The 13,771-nt window shown below is 28.3% G+C and overlaps 1 non-coding gene across 1 annotated transcript; it reads right to left on the bottom strand.

Annotated features, from left to right (window-relative positions):
- Positions 1-7,222: 7,222 nt before the first annotated feature.
- Trnaf-gaa (transfer RNA phenylalanine (anticodon GAA)) lies at positions 7,223-7,295 on the bottom strand. Its single transcript has one exon. It is a non-coding gene; the product is annotated as a tRNA-Phe (tRNA).
- Between the last annotated feature and the right edge of the window lie 6,476 nt (positions 7,296-13,771).

A 13,771-nucleotide genomic window follows, 5' to 3' on the forward strand; every position in this document is an offset into this window, starting at 1 on the left:
AGCATGAGAACATAAAAATAAATGTTTTATTTTTGCTTTTTTTGATGAAATTTCATCGAGTTTAAAAAATTCTAGCTCTTTTTGTAGATGTCTCATACACCTGATCGATATATATATTTTGAGCTTAGACAATAAGCTTTCAGATGGTGTACAAATTTGTATTGGTTGTCAGGGAAAAAAATGGATTTAATAGTGTGAGAAGATAAAAATACGTGTTTTTTCGCTTTTTTTTGATGGAAATTGATCGAGTTCAAAAAATCCTAGCTCTTTTTGTAGATGTCTCATAGACTTGATTGATATACCTAAAGCTTTCAGATGATATAAAATGTATCTAGGTTGTCATATAAACAACATGGATTTGAAGGTGATAGAATAAAAATAGGTAGATTTTTTCTATTTTTTTTTTGCAAGAAAAAATGATTTTTTAAGGTTTCACTTCTACCACGTGTGAATTGCACACATGATTTTTTTTTTTTGAAACAAGGGCTAAAACTTGATGACGAAAAAAAAGGAATAGCTCAAAATTTTCATTTTCCCTTGTTAAAAAAAATATTTAACCACTACCTACTTGGACTTAAAAAACAACTCCCCACAAGTTTTTTTCCACACCTAAACGCGCTAAGATTTTTTTTTGAATTACAGTTTATTTGCTTAATGGCATATTTATGTATGTACTGTAATTTATTTTTTTCTAAATCTGTAAAAACTTTTATTAAGGGAAGCAGCAATTTGCTAAATTTATTGCAATTTTTTACAAAAAAAAAAAATTGAAGAAAAATGCAAAATCTTTCAAATCCTCGAACTTTTAATTTTTATACAGGGTGTCCCAAAAGTTAACGTCGAAACGAAAACGGTAGATAGGGTAGGTGGTGACAGTTATCAGAAAAATAATAAAAAAATCGCAGCCATATATTTTGGGAGTTATGGGCATTTGAAAAAAAGTCGAAAAAATGGTCACCCTGTGACGGTTTTTCATGTGCCGTGACTACAAATCTTAATTTTTTTAATTTTTTTCTTTTGTTACGGAACCTTGAATAACCCTGCTATCAAATGCATTCAAATATTTTAACTCATCTGCATCAGTTTTAAAGAAAATATTACTTTTTTACCCAACTTAGTACTAAAAATTTTTACATGACTCTAATTCAATGAGCCGTAGTGTAAAAAAAATGCACTACAATGTTTCGGCAAGTTGCCTTAAAAGTTGGTGTGTTCAATTGTCTTTTCAAAATGGTATAACATTGTTGGGAATATTTCATAAATAACCGAGATAAATTTTTTTTATGTTATATATATGTATATTATATTAGTCTGGCAAAGACAATTAAATGGATATGTAGGTACTTTAAAAATTTTTTTTTTTTTAATAATTTATAAATATTTGTGTGACCGTTTTTGTAAAGATAAACAATTTCGAATCTGGTTTTACTTCTCGAGTTTTTTTTACTATAGTGAAAAACAAGACGAAATTCAAAATTTTTACTTAAGTAACTTTTTGTAGAAAATTTAATTTGCTGTATCCATATGAAAAAAAACACATTTTTGATGTTCTTTGCTAAAAAGCTGATTTTTATGTTTTGAACATTTAAAAGAGAAGCATCTTCGCAAGAAATCAAATGTGGCTAAGATTTTCATGAACTATATACTATGCTATTGTACTATGTTTGTGTTTGTTCTATTTTGTAATTTTTCTTTACTACAACTTTCAAAAAATGGTGATTAGCAGCATTTTAACTGTACGCATGTTTTATATGAAGCAGTTATATGTAGGGGAGAGGTGCGGACAGTGAGACACCCTTTTTTTAAATTGGTATATCTTAGAATGTTTTCAAGATAGCTTAACGAAACTTTGAAGTCAGTTTAAGGCATATTTTATCTTAATGTTGCAAAAAAACTTGTTGTTAAAGAATGAATGAGAGCATCACATTGGAATAAAATGTTGAAAATGTCAAAACGTCTCACTGTTTGCAAGGGGTGCGATCAGTGAGACATTCTTAGGTAACCAAAAATTAACGAAAACGTCAAATAATTAGGTAATTGACAAGTTTTTAATTAATTAATTTATGTTACTTTAACCCATTTTTTCCAAAAAAAAAAAAAAAAATAACAAAAAGCCAAAAAAAACGAAAGAAAAAACACTACGAAATCATATTGAAGTCATGCTAAAATAACAGATTTTTTAAAAATCTATGTCTCACTGTTTGCTTTTTAATAATGTCTCATTTTTTACTTTTTGTCATTTTTCGGAAAATATAAAATTACAAAAAACGAGAAGGAATTCTAATTACATGATATTTTTTTATGAAAGAACATATAAATATATTACATATGTAAAAAAAGTTCTGTCCACACTCTTTTTATGTTATACACTCTTTTTATAACACTCCAAAAACTACTTTCACCTGATTTTGTGTGATATTTTACGGTGTAGGAAAATTTAGTCGGGACCAAATTAAAAGACGCAGACGTTGAAATAAACGTTTTGACCCAAACTAGCGTTACTGTGCTTATTTTCAGAAAAGAGAAAAATGGATTGTCTTACTGTTTGCACTGCCTCACTGTTCGCACCTTTCCCCTACTATAAAGGAATAAATTATGTTTTATGAATTTATAAAAAAAAACATAGATTTTAAATCGATGCACAAATAAAAATTTAAACAGCTAATCATCACTCGATAAAAGATATGTAAATGAGCAAATATTACAAAAAAGAACGCAAAATAGTGGACTTTGAAAGTCCAGGTTATACACATACATACAAAAATTAAAACTTCGAGGGTTTGAACGATTTTGAATTTTTATTATAACTACCGTTTTCTAAATACGATGTTCCAAAAATATTTTTACTAATAGAGGTGATCCAGAAAATTAATTTTCTTGCTTGTTCAATTATATTGGTTATTCTGTTGAGATTGATCTTTTCCTTTTCAATTTGTTTTGAAAAATAGCGACAGTTTAATTTTTTAGATTAGATTTTTGTCTTCAGGAGATGTAAAAAATAACGATATAATTACTACAAATCAAGGTTGTATAAAATCAATTTTTTTTTTTCAATGCATTTGTTTTAAATTACAAAATTAAAGAAAAATATTAATTTCAAATAAAAAAAATTTGCATTAAAAAAAATAGGTACTTGTCGCAACTATAAATATTTTGCGTTAAGAAAAAATGGTATTGCAACTGAAAAATATTTGCACTGAAAATAAAATATTTATTGCAAATACAAATATTTTGCATTAGAAAAAAATTCTGTTGCAAATAAAAAATTTTCTGCATTGAAAAAATTTAATGCAAAATGTGTGCATTAAATATTTTTTTTTTTAGTATTCGTCGAATTTCTTACAATTTTGACTTTTTGAGTTATAGGTGACTTAGCTTATATATGGTAATGGCCAAAAAGTCGAAATTGTAAGAAATTCGACGAATATTAAAAAGCAAAAATACAAACATTTAGCATTGAATTTTGTTTTCAATGCAGAAAATTTTTTATTTTGGAATACATTTTTTTTTTTAATGCAAAACATTTTTATTTGCAATAAATATTTTATTTTCAGTGCAGATATTTTTCAGTTGCAATAACATTTTTTCTTAACGCAAAATATTTATAGTTGCAATAAATATTTTTCAGTTGCAATGAATATTTTTTTTTCTACCTAATGCAATTTTTTTTTTGACTTGCAATACTTATTTTTTTTTTTTAATTTCAAATGCATTTTTTTAATTGATATTTTTAACAACACAGTTTGCTGTTTAATTTGCCTATATAACGTTTTTATAAAGGCTTAAAAATGTCTGTAGTATGCGAGAGCTCTATACAAAATTTTGAAAGATAATAGGAACAAGTAGACAATTTTCGTGTTTGTGACGAAATGAGGAAAACTGAACTTTGAAAATAATTATTCAAAATTAAGTTTTTTATATAAAAATCCATACTATATAACGGAAACGGTACTAAACTCTTTTTTAAACGCTCATATAAGTTTTATAATGTCCAGTTGCTATTTTAAGTAACATTAAGGCTAAAAAGTCAATATTCCCCTTTTTTAATATTTATTTTATTTAGGGCCAATTTTTCAGTAAGAGCTTATTCCTAGGAATAACTATTTTTTTATATTGACATTATTTTAATTACATTTGTTGTCTCACGAACTTTTTTTTGTAAATTGAAAATTGTAACGAAAAAGGGAATTTCGTTCAGCTAACAAAATTTTCTAAACTAAAGTTTTTTTAAATACTTTATTACTTTATTTTATTAATCTAAAATGTAAGCTTGTCAATAACACTATTTAAATTTTTTTTTTGATGTGTAGGTACTTTTTCCCCACATCATCCATCTATGTTTTTTCTAAGATATTTTTATTATTAATAAAGAATTTAAATTTATTTATTAATCTTGTAAAACTAAACTCTCATATGCGATCTGTTTATATGTATGAATTTATTAAGACTACTCTAACATATCTCTTTTTTGGTAAAAGGTTTCTTTCATACATATATCAACTATCCCCAAATTGGATAAATATCGTTGTGGTTAGCTGTTGGAGATTGAAAAAGACGTTCAGTTTTTGAAGGACGATTCGGGGGGTATGGGAATATGTTGTTGGCTGGCTAAAAAGGGCTATATATGTATTACTGCTGGGTTTTGTGGCTGCGTTGGCCCCAAAAACTTTTGGATTTAAATTTTTCCTATGTCGTTAATCATGGTCACCCCGGAATATTCCTTTGCTACTGTTTAATTTTTCAATGCTTTTGCAGACCCTTTTACACCAATGGCAACAGAACTCAAATAATTTGGATGTGATATCACAAAGTATTCAAATATATATACACACTTATAACATACAGAATATAAGGTAATGGGTCTTTGGGCATGGGCATCCCTTATGGATGTATAAAAGAGCTCCTTTCTACCGCACACCAAACGTGGGCAGATATAAATTAAGGGTTGTATTAGATAAAATGTATAAGGAAGCTAAAACGCAAAAGGGTTGAACTTGAGCCGATTTCCCGGTAGTGTGCTTTGCCAGGGCTATTCTATTGACTATCCTTGTATAGCTTGGTTTGGCTTGGCTTGGCCGGGACGGACGACCGACGACAGGACGTGTATGTACATAAAGACGTCCTCTAACTCTCATGTATTATTAAGGGAAATGATGGTCGTGTGTTATTTGACCCCGACCCATGTCCATCCTATATATATGTATGTAAAGAGGTATAGTATCTTGTATAAGTTGCTTTTTGAAAAAGCTATAGTCTCGGTCGGTCGAATGTGCAGATGTGGATAAGGATAAGGAAAGGACGTTGTAAACTTTAAATATGTATGAGGAAAAGGTTCTTTGTGTGAACAAAAATGGTGATTTTTTTAAACTAAGATACCTACGTATACAATTTTACATATATATATGGATATTTATGTTAATAAAGGACGAAGCAATTAGGTACGAGGATAGGGTAGAGTATTATTTTATTTCTATCGAAGAGTGTTTTCATATACAAAGCGAGTATAGAAATACCTAATTAAGAAAAGTGTTATTGTGCACTTTAGACAAAGTAACACTACATCAAGCTTGCAAGGAATTATTAGAAAAGGATATTTTTATTAAGTAAAATAAAGGATGTGGAATCAAAGTCCATTCGAAATTTTATTTCATTTCACTATAATATAAATGAAAGTAGTAATTCTTAACTGAAATGTAAAAAATGAGTTTCAAAAATTCTACATCATAAATGCAAAATCATAAAAAAAAATCAGGGTTAAACTATAAAAAAATAAACAATAAAAAAAAATAAACAATAAAAAAAACAACAAATTTCCATGTAATTGAGTGTCAAGTGTCAAGCAAACAATGCACAGAGGACATCACACACACACACAGCATCATTTTGGTATGCTACTGATGATTCCTCCAGCATCCCAGAGATTTATTTCATTTCAGTAAAAGGATTATTACATATTTATAATATTGTGTGTAGTTGAGTTTGAAAAAGGAGTGGCAGCAGTATGAAAACGAGTTTTTCACGTTAACCAAAAGCCAAAACTATTATTATAAGAGGGTATATGTGATGCCATTTCTACCGCATATAAATGTTGTATCTTCTCTAAATTCATTTTTGACTACGTGGATAATGGAATTAAGTTGTCATTTTCACTTATATCCTTGGTCCACCATACAGAATCCTGTTTTTGATTTTTTTTTTGTGTTTTATATGAGAAAATACTTTGTATATTATGAAATTAAATCTGTAGGGATGATTTGACTTGTTGTGTTGCGGCCAATCAAATAGTTCATGACTTTTAATCTTATTTCACCTTTTTAGTATTTTAGGTATTTATTTTGATGATTTTTGCTTTTTGTTGTAGAAAATTGGTACATGATTGAGTGGATTAAAAGCTTAATGGATGTTAAGGAAAATTGAAAAATATGTTTTTTTGAATGAGGAAAATAAAGTTCAAGTTAAATCACTTTATTAAATTAATAAACTATTTGGGCCTTTTGTTCAGGTTTTTGAAATTCGTTGAAAAACGCAAAAATATTGGTACAATAAATTTTAGATTTTCAGACTTCTCAGCAGCAGCAGCCGCAACAAAATAACACTAACAACAACACTAACAACACTAACAACACCAACAACATTAACAGACATACCTACACCAACAACAATAATACCAACAACACCAACGAAAACAATACCAACAACACCTAAAACACCATCAACAACATTAACAACACTAACAATTGAAGAAACACCAACAACAACAATTCGAACAACAACACCTAAAACACCATCAACAAAACTAACAACACCAACAATATTAGGAACACCAACAACAACAATACCACCAACAACACCCATTGCATTAACAATACCTACAAAACCATCAACACTAATAACACCAATTAGGTAATTAGGTAAATGTCAACAACTAGTCTAAAGGCCTAATATCATAAAAGACTGAAAAAATCTAGCATTTCACGAAATTTAATGCATTTTTGACAATAAACAACTCTCCCAAAAAATAGAACTACCAAATTTAACACACTGTCTTTTTCCCACTATAGAAACTAAACGACAAGGTTACTAAAAATTCTCATCAGGCATATTCTTATCAATTTTGTAAATTCTCATCAGGCATATTCTTATCAATTTTGTTTCAATTATTTATTATTTATTTTTATAACACTCTCAGAAAAAAAAAATAATTAAAAAAAAATTCAGCTGATGCCGAAACCCGGGATTGAACCGGGGACATTTAGATCTTCAGTCTAACGCTCTCCCAACTGAGCTATTTCGGCAGATGAAGTAACTAGATGCAAAATACTATTCTTAAAAGGAGATGAAAAATTGTGTACCTACATAAATGTATAAAATATGATTTCAAGTTGAAATTCTTCTACGTTGGCAATAATAAATAAGCAACAAATAAAGTTATTAATAATATGAAATATTAGTGGTATGAATTAAAAGTAGTAAGTGCTTTTACAAGAGATTTAACCAGTATAAACTGTATACCTACATAATTTTGATTATGACAAAAAACGTCACATTAGTAGGTAGGTAATAGGTATAGGTATACCTCAAAAGTATTTATTGCTTCCATCACTTTCAATTTAATTTATTGAAATAATTTTAAAATTTATTCTTGATAGGTACAAAAGAGTTAGATTAAAGCCTTTTAAATAACATTATAAATGATGTAAAATTAATGATTAATATTAACATAATTAATTTAGTTTATAAAGTGCAATTAGAAAGAAATAAAAGAAAGAGAATCGGGATAGAATGTAAGAAAGAAGATTTTGTTGTATTTATTCCAAAAAAAATTTATTTAGTTAATTAAAAATATTTATTTGCATTAAAAAAATTATTGCAACTAAAAGTATTTTGGATTAAAAAAATGTTATTGCAAATGAAAAAAAAATTGCATTGAAAATAATAAAAATATTTTGCATAAAAAAAATTATTGCAAATGAAAAAATTTCTGCTGTGCATTAAATACCTACCTTTTTTTTTTAATATTCGTCTAAATTCTTATGTAACTTCGATTATTTGGCCCTTTATTATGCTCAATATTTTAGGAAACATTTTTTTTTTATTGCAAAATATTTTTATTTTTATTTGCAATTGAAATTTTATTTTCAATGTGATTTTTTTATACCTATGCAATAAGATTTATTTTTTAATGCAAAATAATTTTAGTTGCAGCAAATACCTATTTATTTTAATGATTATTTTTATTTGCAATAAACATTTTTTTTCTTAATTAATTAATTAATTAATTAATGGAAAGCAAATGCATTTAAAATATAATAATTTTTTAAAACCCTCTGATTAAATTATGCTTCGAATACACTATTAGAAAAGCATATTTTAGTTCAACGAAAAAATAAATATTCAATTTTATTCGTATTATATCATCTTTAAATTAAAACATAATTGGCAATAATATAAAATTTCTACATGCCAATGTGCTTCCAGTATACCTACTTAATTGTGTGACTTTTACTTTTCGTCAAAGGAATTACCGTGCAACGCCAGTCGTAAGACGCCAAAACGAGAGTTTGTTGCAATTAACAAAAATTACCTATGTTTTTATTGGAACATTATTGTAGATACCTATATTGCAATGATATATCGTCCCGTTTCTGCTTGAACCTCTTAAGTACATTTTTTTAAAGATTTGTTTTTACTCTTAAATATTGTTCTAAAAGCTAAAACTTACAGAAAGAATAGATAAAAGCGTTTAAGCTTAGAAAAAACTCAATCAATATGTCTTAAACATAGGTAACTTGATTTCCTTTTGTTCAATTCATATTTTTAATTTCAAGAAAAATTTATATTTTACTTCAGTCAAAGCGTCGGAAAATAGGGCCTAACCTTGCGCACAGAGGCACTGTCAGTTTTTATTTCATGGATCGATAGGGGTATATTTAAAAGGCTTAATCCCAATTTCTCACCACCTGATCATTCTTTTTAGCGGAGTTATTCACAAAAATGCATTTTTTGGGATATTTTACTTCCAAGCTAATATCTTTGCTCCAGTATATCGTAGACCAAAAAATTAACATACATTCTCTTCCTTATAATATTTTCTATCGTTGTATTTAATTTCATTGTATTAAAGTGAGTTACTACAAAATTGCAGTCAGTTAAAGTCAAATTCTAGTTGTTAAAAAAAAACACATTTTCGTTTTTATTTCGAAAAAAACTTATATTATGGTTAACATTTTTCTAACCTATTTTGTAGCCCTCTTAATTTCCTGCATTTTACAGAAAAAATCAACTCTTTATCACCAAAGATGACCGAGCAATTGATAAATGAACGCACGAAAAACCGGTGCGAAAACACCCAAAAATATCGTTTTTTTGGAATAACTCAGCTTCAGAATGTCCTACAACAAAAAATAAAGCTATTAATTGTTTGTTACAACATTTTCTATCGATTTAGTGTACATTCTTTTTGTTGAAACAAATAAAAAATAAGTAATATTAAGTCAAAGACGTTTTTTTTCTTTAGAAAACTCTTGCCTTATTATTTTGTAAACGGTGCAAGTTTTGGCTAACAAAATAAAATACTGTTGTAGTCCTTTAAATTATTAAAGAAATTAATATTTCTTAAGAATAGATACATTTTTCTGGTTTTGATAATTCAACTTTTGCAAAACTAATTTTAAATTTTCTTTTTTTGCTAAAAATTAGTTTGGAAATTGTTCAGTAATTATGGCTTTTATATCAAAAACTGGCTGAGAAAATTAATATTCTTAAAATTTTGTCTTTTCTTTTTTTTTTTGTTTATGTTTTAATATAGTTATTCTGCTATAAGTAGGTGCTTTAAATCAGGGTGAAATTAAAAGGTAATTATTTGTTTGGAAGAAATATTGCTATTCGAGCATTTTTTGATTAAAAAAAAAAATAATAAAATATTATGTAAAGATTATTTTGCATTAATAAAAATTAAAACCAAAGGTGCTCGTTTGGCGTAATTTTGATCTTTTCGATTTTTTCACAAGTGGACCAACACTCTTAAAACTAATTATAAGGTTTAATACTAATTCTGAACAGTAATTTGAGCCCTTCTCCTTTGTTTGTTTTTTATTTTATTAATCCTGTTGAATTAATTCAAACGCTGCAATAAACAAAATGCTTAAATGACAGTGGATTGTGGATCTTATGAACAAATTTCACATTTGAAAATGTTTGTTTGGTCATTTGCACGTCCAGGGCAGCACCAAGGTACAATTTCTTCACTAGAAAATAAAAGTACCTAAAGGGTTTAATTTTTTATTCTTTTCTGTTTTTTTTTTTTCTTCAATAAAACTTTTCCTTAAAATGATGTCTTCTTGCATAGAGTACATTCCATTGAGTACTTTGTCTTTAGTGTATTATTGTCATAGAAATTAAAATAACATCCCTCTTTTGTTTTATTAAACATTCCATTTGTAGTGCTTTATAGAAGCAAATTATTTCACAGACTTTGTTTCATATTGCAATGACCCGCACGTACAAAGGTCCATATAAACGTATCTCGTAAAATAAAAAGGTTTAAAAAACAATAAGAAGACGTCCACTTGAAGGTTTTTGACAAATTTTGTAATCTTACAGGTAAGACAGTGTTACAATGATTGTAAGAGATAGATTTTTCGAAATTTTAATTCTTTGAATAAACGTTTTTAAAACTGTAATTTTGTGTTTTTATTTTTCTTCCTCATCTTTATTGTAGTTTTAAAAATTAAAAGGATCCGAATTTTGGAAACACGAAAAATTTCTTCAAATTAATGTATAAACATGCAACCCTTGTTAATATTTTTCAATATAAAATATAACCCACCAAAGCCTAGAAATATTCCTCCTTAAAGACATTTCAAGAGCTGTCTATATACAAACAAAAACAAACATATGTGTGTCCATAAACATATTTATACGAAAGGACACAAGTATTTAATCAACACCCCATTTATTAGCAAAGGATTAATTAATTTATTTGATCACCATCCACCCGAACATTCAATAAGTTATGTCACAGTATGCAATATAAGGAAAAGTGGTAGCGTAAGGGTATGAGGACAAACTTTAACTTAACCGTACAAAAGGATGGGTTGAAAAAGGACAAACACTTTATATATGTGCACAGACATAGTTATACACAGAAAATCCTTGATTTTATATTACTTTACTATACTACAGTCCAGAAGATATATTCCGGGCCAGACCACAAATATATAACCAGCTGAGTTTTAGTCCCAACAAACTTGGACAAGCGGGTGATGGTAACGTAAAGCGGCTATATACGGTCGGTGGCGGCGATGGCAGCAGCAGCTACAAAAGACGAGAAAGGAGTAACCTTTTGAAAACAGTGTGAAGCCCATAGATAAGGGGGACGCACATAACTCCAACAACACAAATGGATGCCAGACTCGCACTCTCTGTTTTTGAAGAGAGGTCGTAAAGAGATTTTCGGGCGTTTTACCAAAAGCACCCCGGGCAAGTACGCACATAATTTTCTTGGTTTTTAGTAGAGAAGTTATAAATGTGGTTTTATACCCTAGAGGAGGTTTTGTGCAAACGCATTCCAATTTCATATATAGAACGTCACGTTTGGCCTTTTCCCAAAAAAGTTAAATGGACAAATAAGTCGTTTTCTTACTATACTACTACAAGCCATTGGCAGGACGAAAGCGGACAACAACTGCCATGTTGTTCATATATAAATTTGTTTTAGGTGGGTATGTATATGTATATTTTTTGGGGCAAGAAATATAAAGTTTTCGCAAGACAAAAAGGAGAAATACATTTATAATAGAAATTTGAAACTATAAGTTTTGAATCAAAACAAAAATGGTTTTTGGGTTTTAATAAAGGGGAAAAACCCTGAAAAATTTTTAACAAGTTTTAGAATTTATTTAACATATTAAATTAAATGCTCTAACAAACACAGTTTTGTGTTTCTTAACAAACATTTTTTTTTATTTCTAAAATGAGCACTGCATTCGACTTTGAAATCTGCACATTAGGGCGGAGTGAAACTGCACTTTTTTTTCTTTTTTTTTTTCTTCTTCTACATACCAGGGACGGGTGCCATTAGTCATCAAAAAAGAGCATACCAAATCTCAGTCCGATCAAAAAATATCTTGAGGGTTCACAACGCCCTTGAAAATTTACATGTTTGTTGGAAGTAATGTACTGGGAGCAATTTTCAAAAGAGATGGAGCAATGTGCCAAAAAGTTAGAGCGTGTAGGTTCGGTCGAGACAAGAAAAAAATCGTATGGGAGGAGGGTCTATTCCCCTTCGTTTATGGGGGAGGGACAATTTAAAAATGAAATTATTTAATTTGAAACAAAAAAATATTAAAAATCAACGGTTACCTATACTTAAAATAACGTGCTATACCTTTTTGTAAAGCCTAAAACCTTATCTTTTACAAAAATATGGCCTTTTTCTGGCACAGTTTTTGAAAAATTAATTTTCGAAATCAAAATTTTGAAAAAAAAAAAATTTTAAACTATTTTTTTTTTCAAAATTTTATGTAAATAAGTACTACTTAAGTTTTTAAAATTCGATGTTTTTAAAGAAAAACAGAAAACCGCATCCAAAAAAATCTTGTCATTTTCGAGAAATTAACAAAAAACCAAAACTATTTTTGTCTAAGAAATTTCTTTATTTTTTACCGACTTCCAAAAAGGAGGAGGTATTCAATTCGTCTGTATTTTTTTTTTTTTTTTTTTTTTATGTTTGTTACCGCATAACTTTGGACTGCGTGAACCAATTTTGATAATTCTTTTTGTATTGGATAGCTGGTGGCTGCAGTGTGGTCCCATTTCAATTTCGTTCACTTTTTGCCATAGGAACTATTTTAAAAACCATAAAACCTAGTTTTGATCCATGGAAGTCGGTTTTGTTTTTTTGCTTAAAATGATTATTTGTTTTTACGTGGCTGGATCATGGGGGTTGGGAGTGCTCGCCGCCCATGGATTCTTGCAGTAAGGGCCTTAAGTCAATAAAATCGCAATTTTTTAATGAAAATTGAACAATAAATAATAATGTACATGTTTTTCGAATCAAAAAAACTGAGTAAAACAGAAAAAACTCAAAAAACTCCATAAATTAACCTCTATGGTGTTTTCATTTTTTTCAGGTGACTTGTGAACCCTCTAAAACTTCTTTAATCGATCTGAAACTTTTTTGCCGTTATTTAAGTTCCAAATGGCACCCATTCTGGCTATGTAAAACACAAAATAAGACAACTTTTTTTTCACTCCACCCTACTGCACATGACTAAGAAAACTTTTTAAAAGTCGTTATAATGTTTAGTAAATATCAACTTGCCTCACTAATTAGTTAACCCTTTCGGACCCAGCGTTACTCTCATGTAACATTTTTTTTTAAATTCGTAAAAAATATTAAATTAAACAATTTTTTAGGTTTTGATGGCTTAATTGAAAGATAATGTTACTGGATTATTACAAAAAGTTAGTTTAATATCATACCTTTAATTTTTTTTGCAAACAAATTTTTTTTTAAATATGGTCAAATATATTGGGCCTTACCAATAATGAATCACTAAACACACGTTTAAGTATCGTCGGGTTAAATTTTACCGTCGCGTTAAATTGGGTGTGTACTAATAATCAAAATAAACACGCGTTTAACTTATTGTGCTTCTATTACCAGATCTATTACATTTGTTGTCAAAATGACATAATTGAAGTGGCATTTTTTGCATGTAATGTAATAATGAACAAAATGATAACTACAAAATACCTACATACCTTC

Source organism: Episyrphus balteatus, chromosome 2 (assembly GCF_945859705.1).
Source record: "Episyrphus balteatus chromosome 2, idEpiBalt1.1, whole genome shotgun sequence".
NCBI lineage: Eukaryota > Metazoa > Arthropoda > Insecta > Diptera > Syrphidae > Episyrphus > Episyrphus balteatus.